General features: G+C 35.7%; 1 pseudogene; it reads right to left on the reverse strand.

Moving 5' to 3' along the window:
• Positions 1 to 2,015: 2,015 nt before the first annotated feature.
• LOC126015927 (coatomer subunit epsilon-like) lies at positions 2,016 to 13,039 on the reverse strand (annotated as a pseudogene).
• Between the last annotated feature and the right edge of the window lie 232 nt (positions 13,040 to 13,271).

A 13,271-nucleotide genomic window follows, 5' to 3' on the forward strand; every position in this document is an offset into this window, starting at 1 on the left:
AAGGAAAGGAAAGGAAAGAAAGAAAGAAAGAAAGAAAGAAAGAAAGAAAGAAAGAAAGAAAGAAAGAAAGAAAGAAAGAAAGAAAGAAAGAAAGAAAGAAAGAAAGAAAGAAAGAAAGAAAGAAAGAAAGAAAGAAAGAAGAAAGAAAGAAAGAAAGAAAGAAAGAAAGAAAGAAAGAAAGAAAGAAAGAAAGAAAGAAAGAAAGAAAGAAAGAAAGAAAGAAAGAAAGAAAGAAAGAAAGAAGAAAGAGAAAGAAAGAAAGAAAGAAAGAAAGAAAGAAAGAAAGAAAGAAAGAAAGAAAGAAAGAAAGAAAGAAAGAAAGAAAGAAAGAAAGAAAGAAAGAAAGAAAGAAAAGAAAGAAAGAAAAAGAAAGAAAGAAAGAGAAATGGTTTTGAATCAGGGCTTATCTATAAGTATATAAATATGGTAAAAATATCCTAAATATTTCTGTTATATAAGCAGTAATTTTCATTTAATGATCGATAGTTTTACGAATTTTAGAGTTCCCCATAATTTTTCTCCCCTTCTTAAATAAAACTCCAAATTTGTATTCATGTCTAAACTGTTTAGTATCTGTATATGCACAAAAGTTTACATTTACTACATTTAGTTAATTTTAACCTATTTAATAATGCACTTTAAAAATGTTTAGAAGGACATTGCCAATTCAATTAGCTATAAAAGAAATAAGCATGATTTAATATATTTTTTGCTCAAATATTTTGGACTTTCTAGAGAAGTCTTAGATTTATCATTCAATTACAATACTTTTAGCTTTATATAAGAAAAATTCAGGGCCCGGAGAGATAGCACAGCAGTGTTTGCCTTGCAAGCAGCCGATCCAGGACCAAAGGTGGTTGGTTCGAATCCCGGTGTCTCATATGGTCCCCCGTGCCTGCCAGGCGCTATTTCTGAGCAGATAGTCAGGAGTAACCCCTGAGCACTGCCGGGTGTGACCCAAAAACCAAAAACCAAAAAAAAAAAAAAAAAAAAGAAAAGAAAAGAAAAGAAAAGAAAAATTCTAGATAGAAAGGGGCCAAAGTGGTAGTGCTTTGGGCAGGGTGCTTGTCTTGCATGTGGCTGACCCAGGTTAGATCCCAGCACCCCATATGGTTTCTCAAGGTGATCCGAGCATATAGCCAGGAGTAAGCCCTGAGCACCATCAGGTGTGACAACAAAACAAAGTAATAATGAGGAAATAAAACCTAAGTAGGAGCCAGAGAAATAAAGTTATATATATATATGGTTCCCCCAGTACAACAAAAATAAAATAATTAATTAATAAAATCAAGATAAAATTGACTTGTGAGAAGAGGTTGATAAAGTACTCAATGTGTAAGTGACATGCATGTAAAAACCCTCATTACAGATGGTTTGAGTATTTTTTTATTCATTTAAAAAAACTTTCAGATTCCGGAATTCAAACCACTGTCCTTCTGCATGCAAGGCGAATGTCCCACCTCCATGCTATCTCTCCAGCCCATTCCTGGCTAGTGGTACCAGCAATAGAGCTCATGTCTGCTGCATGCAAGACAAGTGCCTTACCCACTGCACTTTCTCTCTGTTCACTCACAGCTAACCTTTTAAAGAGCAGAGTATTATATTAGGCACTCATGCTTCTCTTTTCAACCAATCTTCAAGTTTCTCAATTTGCATTAGCTAATAGAAATATAAACATCATTTCATCATGTGATAGCAAATCCTTCTCAATCGGGCAATCTCAATCTTCTTACAGAATAGTCTCAAAAGTCTTTTATTGCCCTCTTCAGGGTTTCTTTGCTAGAGAGTTGCTTTCTTTCTTTAATTTTTGCCTTTTATGTACCATCTGAGTACAACTAAGTGGGTAAGAGTATTCAATTTAGTGTCCTTTCTCAAGTTTAACTCAGGAACAGTTTGCAGGGTGGTTTTTTTTATTTATCTTTTTATTTATTTATTTATTTATTTTTATTTAATCTTTTTTATTTTTTCCAAGGGGAGGCATTTTTTGGGGTGCAGTGGGAAAAGCGGCTGGAGGTTCAGGTGCTGTGGCTGTACTGCAGTGCCAGCCTGTCAAAAGCCATTCTCCTTGGCCTGGTGCTCCTGATGAAGGACTTGTGGGCATCCTTCATCTGAGAGAGGTACTGGCTCGTCACCTGGGGCGGGGGTAGATACTGCGACAGGACAATGAAGTTGATGAGTGTCTCTGGGTGGCTGCTGTCCTGATTCAGTGCCTCCTGCAGAGCACTCTCTATGGCTTTCCAGCAGCCATGTGAGCAGCAGCCTGGCCCCCGAGTAGCAGTAGCACGGCCAAGCACTGTCCATGAGTTCCTGGAATATGTAGTGGGCGTCCTGTAGCTTGTCACTTCCAGCAGTCAGGCTGACTCAGGCGGTGGCCAGCTGCATGAGCGTCGCATCCTAGGCCTACTCCTGCAACTTCTTCAGCTCCTTCTGGGCCAGGGCCAGGTGGTACAGCTTCAGCAGGATCTGCAATCTCAAGGCCATGGCCTCCAGGACGCCTCTCTGATGCAGGACCCGCAAGGAGGCGTCCGGGTTGTTCTTGTGGAAGTAGGCGGCAGTGGCCATGAGCAGGAAAGTGCTATTGCTCATGTCTACACTTTTACTCATCTCTCAGTCCAGCGTGGCCATGATGGCATCTCTCTGGCTCTCATTGGCCAGGTACTGGGCGAACATGTGCATGGCTTGCACCTCGGAGCTGGAGGAGAGCTTGTCCTCATCTAGGGCCACACCAAACTCTCTGAGTCGTGGAGACATGCGCTACAGGAATGCATCCCACTCCACATTTCTCTCTGGGCTGGACTGCTGCACCTCATTGAGGAACTGCTGGTAACTGCTGAAGGATGTAGAAGGTGTTTCCCAAGTCGAACAGCTCATCCACATCCCCAGAGTTGCCTGAGGTCAAGCCTGGTGCCCAGAGCGCTAGGTTGTGACCTTTTCTCACTCTCTTCCGCAGGGACAAGTGGCCCCCATAACTAATGTATATTATGGGGTTTTTTTTGTTTGTTTGTTTTTGGGCCACACCCATTTGACGCTCAGGGGTTACTCCTGGCTATGTGCTCACAAATCGCCCCTGGCTTGGGGGGACCATATGGGACACTGGGGGATCGAACCACTGTCCGTCCTATGCAAGCGCTTGCAAGGCCTTACCTCTAGCGCCACCTTCCCGGCCCCTGTAATAATGTTTTTAACCATAATGGCCCTTTTGCTTTTTCGCTAGGTAGGTATATTATTTTTTTAACTATGTACAAAAAAAAATTCAGAATCGTTTTTTGGCATTTGTCCAGGCTGAGGTCAGGCATTAGAAATATTTCTTCCACTAGATGTGGCATTTTCTCATTCTCTAATCAAGAACTACCAACATAAATTCTGGGGAAAATCCTCATCTATTAATGTTTTTTTAAACTAGTCCATATTTTTCTTAAACTATTTCTATAGGTAAACCTATATAATATATAATCTATAGCTTGTTTTATTTGGTGCTTGAATCACATAATTCAAAACATATAGCAGATAAACAACTTCTCAAAAGATATATTGCCAAAATGCAATTGTGTTCAAGAAAGATGCCACAAGTCACTGTAAAATGACTTTTGAAAAAGGCAGTGCACTTTGGAAATTTTATAAATATAACAAACGCCCTATCTTGATTTCTGAACATTATAAAAAATAGTGCTTTTATTTTAGGTAGACCTGCCTTCAGTCATTCCTTTACAAAGGGGGGGTGACTATAGGCTATTTGTTTCATCTTAATTAATATTTACAATGCTAGAAGTCACTACATTGGCAATTCTGACTTCCTCACCAAACACTTTGACATGCACAAATGTGAATGGTCAGGAGGAGAAATGTTCAGAAAAGATACCTCTTGTAGATAATGTAAAATGAAAACTCATACTGTGCTTTGATGGGGTGGTGATAAGGGATGAGAAGATGTAGAGGAAATCTGTCAAGGACATATCTGACAGGATCAGAGGAAACTTAAAAGAAAAAGAAAGCAACATGACAGTTATATCCCTACTCATCTTCCACAGCAGGCAATATGTGAGGGGGGAGTTATTTTGGAAATTTACTGATATGGACAGAGCAAGACAATGGGCAGATAGGAAGAGTTTGTTCCTAGCTAATGGGAAGTAAAAGGCTCTTTAAATGTTACCTTATAGTAACATTATAGTAAGGTGGTAGGAATGGAACCATTGTTCATTTGATATTTAATATTGAAAATATTCTTTTCAAATTTCCAAACTTGGAAAATGATGTCAAGTTGACATTTGGTTAAATAGAATAAAGTAAGAATGATAATAGGTATTTATTTCATCCTCCCCTTTTACAATGATGGATTTATATTACTCTCTTTTGCTTCTGGTGACTTTTATTGGAAAATGGAACAGTTTGGAGGGTTGTCACTAAAATTAATGGGAGCCCTAAGAGTCCACTGGTTTCATTTTGTTGCACTCCTCAAAAAAATACACATTGAGTCTGTTTAATATTGCTTTAAAATCATATTAGAAGGGGGCCAAAGGGATAGTATAGTGGTAAGGGCATTTGCCTTGCACATGACCAATTGAGGTTCAATCTCTGGCAGCCCATATGGTTCCATTAGTACCAACAGGATTAATTTCTGAGTGCAGAGCCAGGAGTAATCCTTGAACAGTTCTGGGTGTGGCCCAAAAACAAAACAAAAAATGTTGGAGGACTGGAGAGATGACTCAGAGAATAAAATGATGAATGCAGGAGTAGCTCTACATGATACTCCAAACACAGCTAGGAGTAGCTCTACATGATACTCCAAACATAGCTGGGAGAGACCCAAGAGCATCAAGACAAGGGGGAAAAAGCCCAAATGACACTCACTAGGCATAGTCCTGCAATCAAAGTAAAATAAGATAAAGTAATGCTAGAATTGAGTTCAGGGACAGTAGACATAGTACAGTGGGTAGGAAACTTCCCCTGCACACGGTCAACCTATCAGGTCCCCCAAACCCTGTGATAAGTAATTCCTGAGTGCAAAGCCAGTAGTGTTCCCTGAGTGTTTCCAGGTGTGGCCCTAAAACAAAACAAAAAAAAAAAAAAACAAGCGATTGTATTTGGCAAAAAAGAAATGAACAACATGAGATTTTGGTGTTCAAACAGAAGCCTCGTATAGAGTACTGCTTCTATCATGTTTGAAAACACTATATGAAAAGATATGGGAAATCTCAAGAATTCAAAATTCTTTAGGATCAGTAGTAGAGTAGTGTGGTTATGATTTTGATTCAATGTCTATCTTAGAGATTAATCAGCATTATAAAAAATATTAATAAGTCAAAGTTGCACATAGGATACAAATTCATCAACTGGCTGATGTCTGTCCTATATTGGACAAGTGTATTTTGTATAATCTTACCTACATTCCATTTATTTTTTGGGGGGTGTCACACCCAGCAGTGCTCAGGGGTTACTCCTGATTCCACACTCAGAAATTGCTCCTGGCAGGCTCGGGGGACCATATAGGATGCCGGGATTCGAAACAATGACGTTCTGCATGAAAGGCAAACACTAAGATGTTTGTTGCCTGCTCCTTATTACTGAATTGTGTGGTATATACCACTTAATTCAATCTGCCATAATGGAAATTATGCATAATTTAGGATTATAAAAGTTATGAACTTTGAAGGGCTTTGCATTTTATCTGAAGTGTAATATTTCTCCTATCAGATTTGAGAAAATGGCATTAAGTGAGATGTACATCCACTTTCTAAGTATTTTCATTTTATTTGGAGGCCAATGGGGAGAAAAAATACTTTTTTAGTTATATGGATTCTCTTAGGGTTTACTTCTGGTTATGCACTCGGAAATTACTCCTGGCAGGTTCCGCAGACTATATGAGATGTGAGGAATTTAAGCTGGGTTGGCTGTAAGCAAGGCAAACACCCTACCCACTGTGCTATTGCTCCAGCCCTATAACAAGTATTTTAAAGCTAATTTCTTCCAAGCACAATGGTTTGAAAATACAGGGATTTTTATTTTGTTTTAAAGTGACGTAAGAAAAAACTAATTATACAAACTCATAAAAGCCTAATATTATCTGCGACATTTTTCTCTTAAAATAGAAATAAATATTGCTTTATATTTTTATACATGTATAAATTTAATATTTGTAGATATTTTTAAAATTTAATACTTGTAGAAAGTTCTAGACCCGTGGGTCAAGAGATAATGCAGTGGTTATGGCACATGCTAGGCTTATCTGGGTTTGATTCCTAACACCACATGGGGCCCTAAGCATCACTGTGTGCAACTCTGGAGGTCCCTAAGCATTGCTAGGTGTGGACCTGGAGATCAGCACTGCAAGGATTGCCCAGATATCTCAAGTACTGCAAAGCATGAACAATATTTCATCTTGGGGTCCTTACACTGACTACATATGGTCACTTGGCCTAGAATTTCTGGTGAGACCCCAGGACCTCCTAAGGACTAATTGGGAGGCCCTTCTACCTCAATACAATAAGATTTTTAAAAAAAAGTCCTAGGCCTAATTTTAAAATTTATACAATTTTTTAAAAACTAGGTGTACAACAGTAGACAGTCTCAAAGCATCGGGAAATAAAACCATTTTAGACTAACAGAATACCACATAATTTTATATTTTTAATACCCAGAGTAGTTTTGGTAAGTTCGCATTATGTTTGGACGTGTTTTTTAATTCCCTTTTAAGATATAATTCAATTGCAAAAATCAGGAACTGATCACAAAGTCATTTAAAGGGATATAAATTATTTATATTATGAATGCAGAAATTCTTTTTATTGAAGTAGTTTTGCATTATAACATATATTTAATTTTGTATTATTAAAAATCAAAATCTTTCTACTATATAAATTCACACTAAAAAAAAAAATCTAGTCCATTTTTTCCCATACAATTGTTCCCTTTTACTTGATTTTTTTTTTACTACCCCCTATGCTTTCTTGTGTTTTCTAATGGTCTAAAAAGTTTATTTTTAGATCATGTAATTCAACTTCTTTATTTTCTAAATACTATAAATCATTAGAATATAATGTCTTTTTTCATCAGAACTGAGTAAAAATCATTTATTAACCATGATATTCTGCAGGTTCATCCATGTTGCTGCAACTGGAAGATTTTGTGTGTATAAATATGTTTATATACAAGTATCTATATTTAGGAGAGTAATATTCTAATGTGATATGTGCCCATTGTGTTTATTCTTTCACCTCTTGATGGATACTTAAGTAAGTTGTTTCTAGCTTTTGGCTACTGTAAATGTTGTAATGAACATGGGAGTTGACATACCTTCTCAAAGTAATGTTTTGTTACATTTGTGAAATAAATACCTGTGGTGGAATAATACAAAATGTTATTATATCTTATTTTTTGAATTATATGAATAAATGTTCTAAATAATACATTTACTATAATGTGCTTTACATGTACTTTCTAGGATATTATCAACTCTATTGGCATTTGAAGAATAATGTATTCATACCTTTTGTCCTAATAAACTTACTGCCTTTTGTCATATTTTTATCATTATACTACCTTAATTCTTAGCTTTTTGGAGCTTTATATATTTTCATTTATATAAATGTAGATTTGTATTTTAAGATTTCTATTTTTAACTTCCTTGAAACATATATCCAATGATCTCTGCTCACAGGGGTACTAAGAATAAATACTATATCTCTCCCAGAGCTCTTTCATTAGCTGCGTGTGATCTAGATAAGGAATTAAGCCTGCATACTCTAGAATATTTACTGTAAAATATGATAAGAGTGGGGGCTGTAGTGATAGCACAATGGTAAGGCATTTGCCTTGCATGCGGTCAATACAGAATGGACCCCAGTTCAATTCCCGGCATTCCATATAGTCCCCTGATTTTGCCAGGCTTGACTTCTGAGAGCAGAAGCAGGAGTAACACCTGAGCGCTGCCAGGTATGACCCAAAAAAAAACAAAAAAACAAAAATAAGATAAAAATAGTAGCTGATTTTAAGAATTCCTATTATATTAAGGACCCCTCTAGATTCTAGAATTCATTGGAATGATCGTTTATTATTGAGCACTGAACTATTATATAAACCTTATTATTTCTTTGTGATAATGCCTCTTGTGTATAAGCCCCTTTATTTTCAAAATAAAACCTACTCCTCTGTCCCTATATTCAAAGTAGCCTTTTTCCCTACTGAAGGCCCACTGCTTCAGTCACACCAAAGCACAGACTGCCCTGCAGACCTTTTCTTTGGTGTGGAGCTTCACATGCTTCCCTCTCTGCCCATCTTGCTACTCACTGTTACAGTCTGTCAAGGCTGAGCTCAAATGGTACCTTATCTCCCAAACTGATCCTTTACTTCAAGATATTTTAGTTGTACCTTTTGCTATAAATGCCTTTGCACATTTTGCTATTATGGTATTTTAAATCTGTACTTAACTGTTGCCATTATGTCTTTACCAAGTTTCTGAGCTTTCTATGAGGACAGTCACTGTTTCTCTCATGTATGATTGATTGAATGAATGAGTAAATTCTTTTTTTAATTGACATTACTTTAATTAATAAGTGAATTAATAACAAAAGATAATGTGAAATGGTCTAATAGGACAATCACAGAATAAAGGAAACTGACACCACAATTTACTATTCTGTGAACTTGAAAAAATTAATGGACCCATACTATTGAAATATAGATGTTCATCATTAAGCATACTTTTCCTAACTGATTTGATCAATGGAAATGCTCCAGCTGTATCTCCACTCTCCAAATGTCTATTTTCTCCCAAAATATTTGATTATTATAGCTTTATTATTTTGCATTATTTTTCTAGGCATTTTCCTAATAGTATTACTCCATGATAATGTATGTATTCGGAAACATTGAGGCTAGTCTTTTATTTTGTAGTTAGCTTTTTTTGTGAGAATAAAACTGGATTAAGGTAGAGAGTCAAGGACTGTGAGGTAGGGAACAAAATAGAATGAAAAAATACAGGACTTTATTTATAGACATGTTTCATGTCCCTCTTACAGTATTCAGTGATAGTGGGAGAACAACTGAAATAAGTTGTAAAATGTTGCCAGTAGTACCTTCTAAATGACAGGACTACAATTTAATGTGACCTTTTTTTAAAATATTTTTATTTATTTAAACATCTTGATTACAAATATGATTGTGATTAGGTTTCAGTCATGTAAATAACACTTCCCATCTCCAGTGCAACATTCCCACCACCATTGTCCCAAATCTCCCTCCATCCTTAATGTGACATTTATAATGATCATGATTTTAGACTAAAGGTAGAATTTGTAAAATAATAAATTAATGGTTTCCCATGAAGACATTTTAATCTAAAAGATCAATTTTGGGGCCTCCAGAGAGGGCACAGTTGTTAGAGGCACAGTGCTTTCATAAATAGGACCTCAGCTAGATTCTGGATACCAACTGGCCCTATTAGTACTTCTAGCTTGGTTTTATGGTTCCTGACACCCCAAATTCAAGCAGCACCCCATCCACATATCTTTAATTGGTTCATCCAGCCCAATTAACCGAATATCCCCAGGAGTGGTCCCACAGCCCCTGCATACTGGTTGGAAGGCCCCCGAATAAAATTTAGTGGATAAAATTTTATGGAAATTTAAAATAGAAAAAGCTATTATTTCCCCCAGGCATCCAGAATTGGTCTTCCCAACTATCAAAACTAAAGAAATCTTTCATCACAATACTAAGGCTTGTAAAAGTATAGCCAATGAATGATTTTAAAAATGATGTATCCACTTAGCTAATGCACTAATAAAATTATATCAGTATTCTTATTCTTCTACCTGCTATGCAAATAACCAAATATATCGAGGAATTATATATACTTATCCAGTATATTGACAAGTCTAACCCCAAAAGTCTCTTTAACTGCAGAAATAATCAGATTTCTATTCTACAGGGCTAGTTTCAAGGAGGAATTTTCAGAATGATGAAACCAGATTTAGCAGGTAGCAATTATTGGTACATTTCAGGTGAACTCAGCATGAATAATAAGACTGAAGAAAGATTAAATCTCAAATTCTAAGGGATAGAAAAAAATGAAAAGAGAGACCTAAAAGGGCTTGAAACGCAGGCAAGGACCAGTTATCTGCAGGAAGCTGGTATTCTTATATAAAAAGCATGTGACCCAGTCTGGGTTATAATGTTATCTCTATGTGATCTGCAGAACTTCTCTCTTGACAGTAGCAACCTAAGAAGAGTGAACTAAAGTCTTAAGGAAAAAATCAATAAAGTAAAAAATAAAGATAAAAGCAATATGGCTGGAGAGCATTAAAAAAAAAAACCTATAAAAAGTCACTTAAATGACCATAGAAGACTAACTAGTATTTATAAAGGTTTAACTGGAAAACCAATAAGAAACAATCATGTATGTAATCAAGGTGTTTAAAGAAAAAAATATATATTAAAAAATATATATATTAAATATATAAATATATATTAAAAAAAAGAATAGATCTACTGTTGGACTCCTTAAAAGCACAAGAGAGGTTTATGGCATTTGACTAGTCTTTGTTTCTATCTAATGTGAAGTAAACAGAAATGCATAAAAGACTACCTATGATAATAAATTAATTTGAGAGATATTTTAAGAAAAGTTGAGATGAAAACAACACTTAGTTCTGGCTAGGGTTGAACTACAATAATTTTTTTTTTTTTTTTTTGGTATTTGGGCCACACCCAGCGTTGCTCAGGGATACTCCTGGCTGTCTGCTCAGAAATAGCTCCTGGCAGGCACGGGGGACCATATGGGACACCGGGATTTGAACCAACCACCTTTGGCCCTGGATCGGCTGCTTACAAGGCAAATGCCGCTCTGTGCTATCTCTCTGGCCCCAAACTACAATATTTTTTTTCTTTTTTTTCTTTCTTTTTTCATTTCTTTTTTTTTATAATTATCTTTATTTAAACACCGTGATTACAAATATGATTGTAGTTGTATGATTACAGTCATGTAAAGAACACCCTCCTTCACCACTGCAACATTCCCACCACCAATTTCCCAGATCTCCCTCCTCCCCACCCACCCCCACCTGTACTCGAGATAGGCTTTCTACTTCCCTCATTCATTCACATTGTTACGATAGTTTTCAGTGTAGTCATCTCTCCAACTGCACTCATCACGAATGAGTGAATTCTTAGCCTGTCTGGTCTTAAATGCCTGATCTGTTTTAAACATTTGAATCATGCTCAAAACTAAGTTATTTCCTTAAAAATAATAAAATAAAAATAAGTGAAACCATTCCCTTTTTGTTTGCTGCTTGTTTTTGTTTGGTGATTATGCCCAGTAGTGTTGAGGATTTACTACTAGCTCTGTTCACAGGGATCATTCTTTCTAGTGTGTGTGGGACTATATATGCTGTCAAGGATTAAATTGGAGTTGGCAGGATGCAAAGCAAGCACTTAAGCCTATATTATCTCACCATCCGTTATGTCTGTGTATGCGTGTGTGTTTAAATGAAAGTAGTTTCCCTTCATATCTTCTCGTCCTTGGTCAGTTGGTATCCTGTTATTTATTTATTTACTTATTTATTGCTGCAATTGCATGCCAGCTCCTGTTATTTTACTTTCCCTAATATATTTGAATTTGACAGAATATTCTGCTTATATTAGCTACTTTAAATCCTTTTCAGATTTAAGAATGAGATAAATGTAATGCAGTATTCTCTGTTCATCTTTTCCCAACAAAGGCAACATCACTTTTTCCATTTCCCTTTTCCCCACTTACTGTATCCTGGATAAAGCTGATATCAGCTGTTCATGAATTCACCAAGTATTTTTAAATTTAGTAGTCTTTATAAATTTATTTTTGCTTTTACACACATGATTAACTCCAATTATTTAGCATTTTATTCTTGGCTATCATAGATTTACCAAATCAAAACTTTCTAATGCAGTCCATGAATAAACTGTTATAATTTCAGTTGTGCTTTGCACAACAAGATGGAAGAGTGGAATAAAAAGATGCAAGATATTGGACAAAAACTTGTCAGAGAATAAAAGTGACTTTTCTAAAATAATTAGCATAGTAACAAGTTCATGCAACTTTTGCATTCAATAATTAGGTTTAAATTCTTCTTCCTATAAACACTTATGAAAATGATGGCTCTTTGATATGTGGAATGGATTGTTTATCTCATGAAGCAACATAACAAATATGTCAGGAATAACCAGCTTTAAAACTAACAGCAAACTCCTTAAGGCAATAACTTTATATATTTGGCACAATTATGATTATTGTACATCAGTGCTGTGTAAATATTTAATAACAGTTCCTCCCACACCTATTCCTGGCAAGTCTAGTCTTCCTGACTTGTCATGTCCCTAATAAAATATGTATTTCCACATTAAACACTTGAGGTGTGGTGACACTTTCAGGCTGGCTTTTCTGGAATTGCTCCATCTTCTCTAGATTTGGGGTGTGCTCCAAGGGACTAAAATATAAGTAATTAACTATGAATATCAAGCAGCAGTATGTATTTTTCTTTGACGGAGAGCAATGATTTGCATAGTTATCTTTTCTTGTAAAGAAAAAACAATGAATTTTTGAGAAATTACACTAAGAATCGTGCTTCATATCCAGACTATAACTAAATGGTATGATCCAGGTAGCTCACCCTCTCTCTTTGAAGTTCAGTTGGCTCATTTGAAAAACAATCCTTCTGGGATAATTTTTATTATTATTTTCAGTCACAAAATTTTAGTGGATTGCTTGTTTCTAGATATAGTATTTGTGATTATTTTCTGAATAAATATATTAAAGGCTATCTTTTTAATAAATGCATTTAAAAAATGCTTCTTAAATATTTAATCTTTGACTAGACTGATCTTTGAGCACAGAGCAAAGAATAACCCCTGATCTCTGCAGAGTGGACAAACCCATCCCATAAAAAATATTCTTTTATCTTAATTATTCTTCAAGAGGAATTTACCTACTATTCTTTATATAAAAACATAATGGAAGGACAAATATTTAATACAGTGGGCACAGCACTTGCCTTGCATACAACTTACCCATCTTCAATTCCCAGTATCCATTTGGTCCTTGTAACCTGCCAGGAATGATCCCTGAGCACAGAGTCAGGAGTAAGTCTTGTGCAGTCAGTATGACCCCAAGTCCAAAATCAAACAAAATAATACAGAGTTATTATGGCAATAGATTGAAATTCCAAAAGCATACAGTTATAGACTAACCCAGCTGGTTAGTTACATAAGTTTATGGTTATTTGTGTTTTTTTTTAAGTAAAGTA

Source organism: Suncus etruscus, chromosome 8 (genome assembly GCF_024139225.1).
Source record: "Suncus etruscus isolate mSunEtr1 chromosome 8, mSunEtr1.pri.cur, whole genome shotgun sequence".
Classification (NCBI taxonomy): domain Eukaryota; kingdom Metazoa; phylum Chordata; class Mammalia; order Eulipotyphla; family Soricidae; genus Suncus; species Suncus etruscus.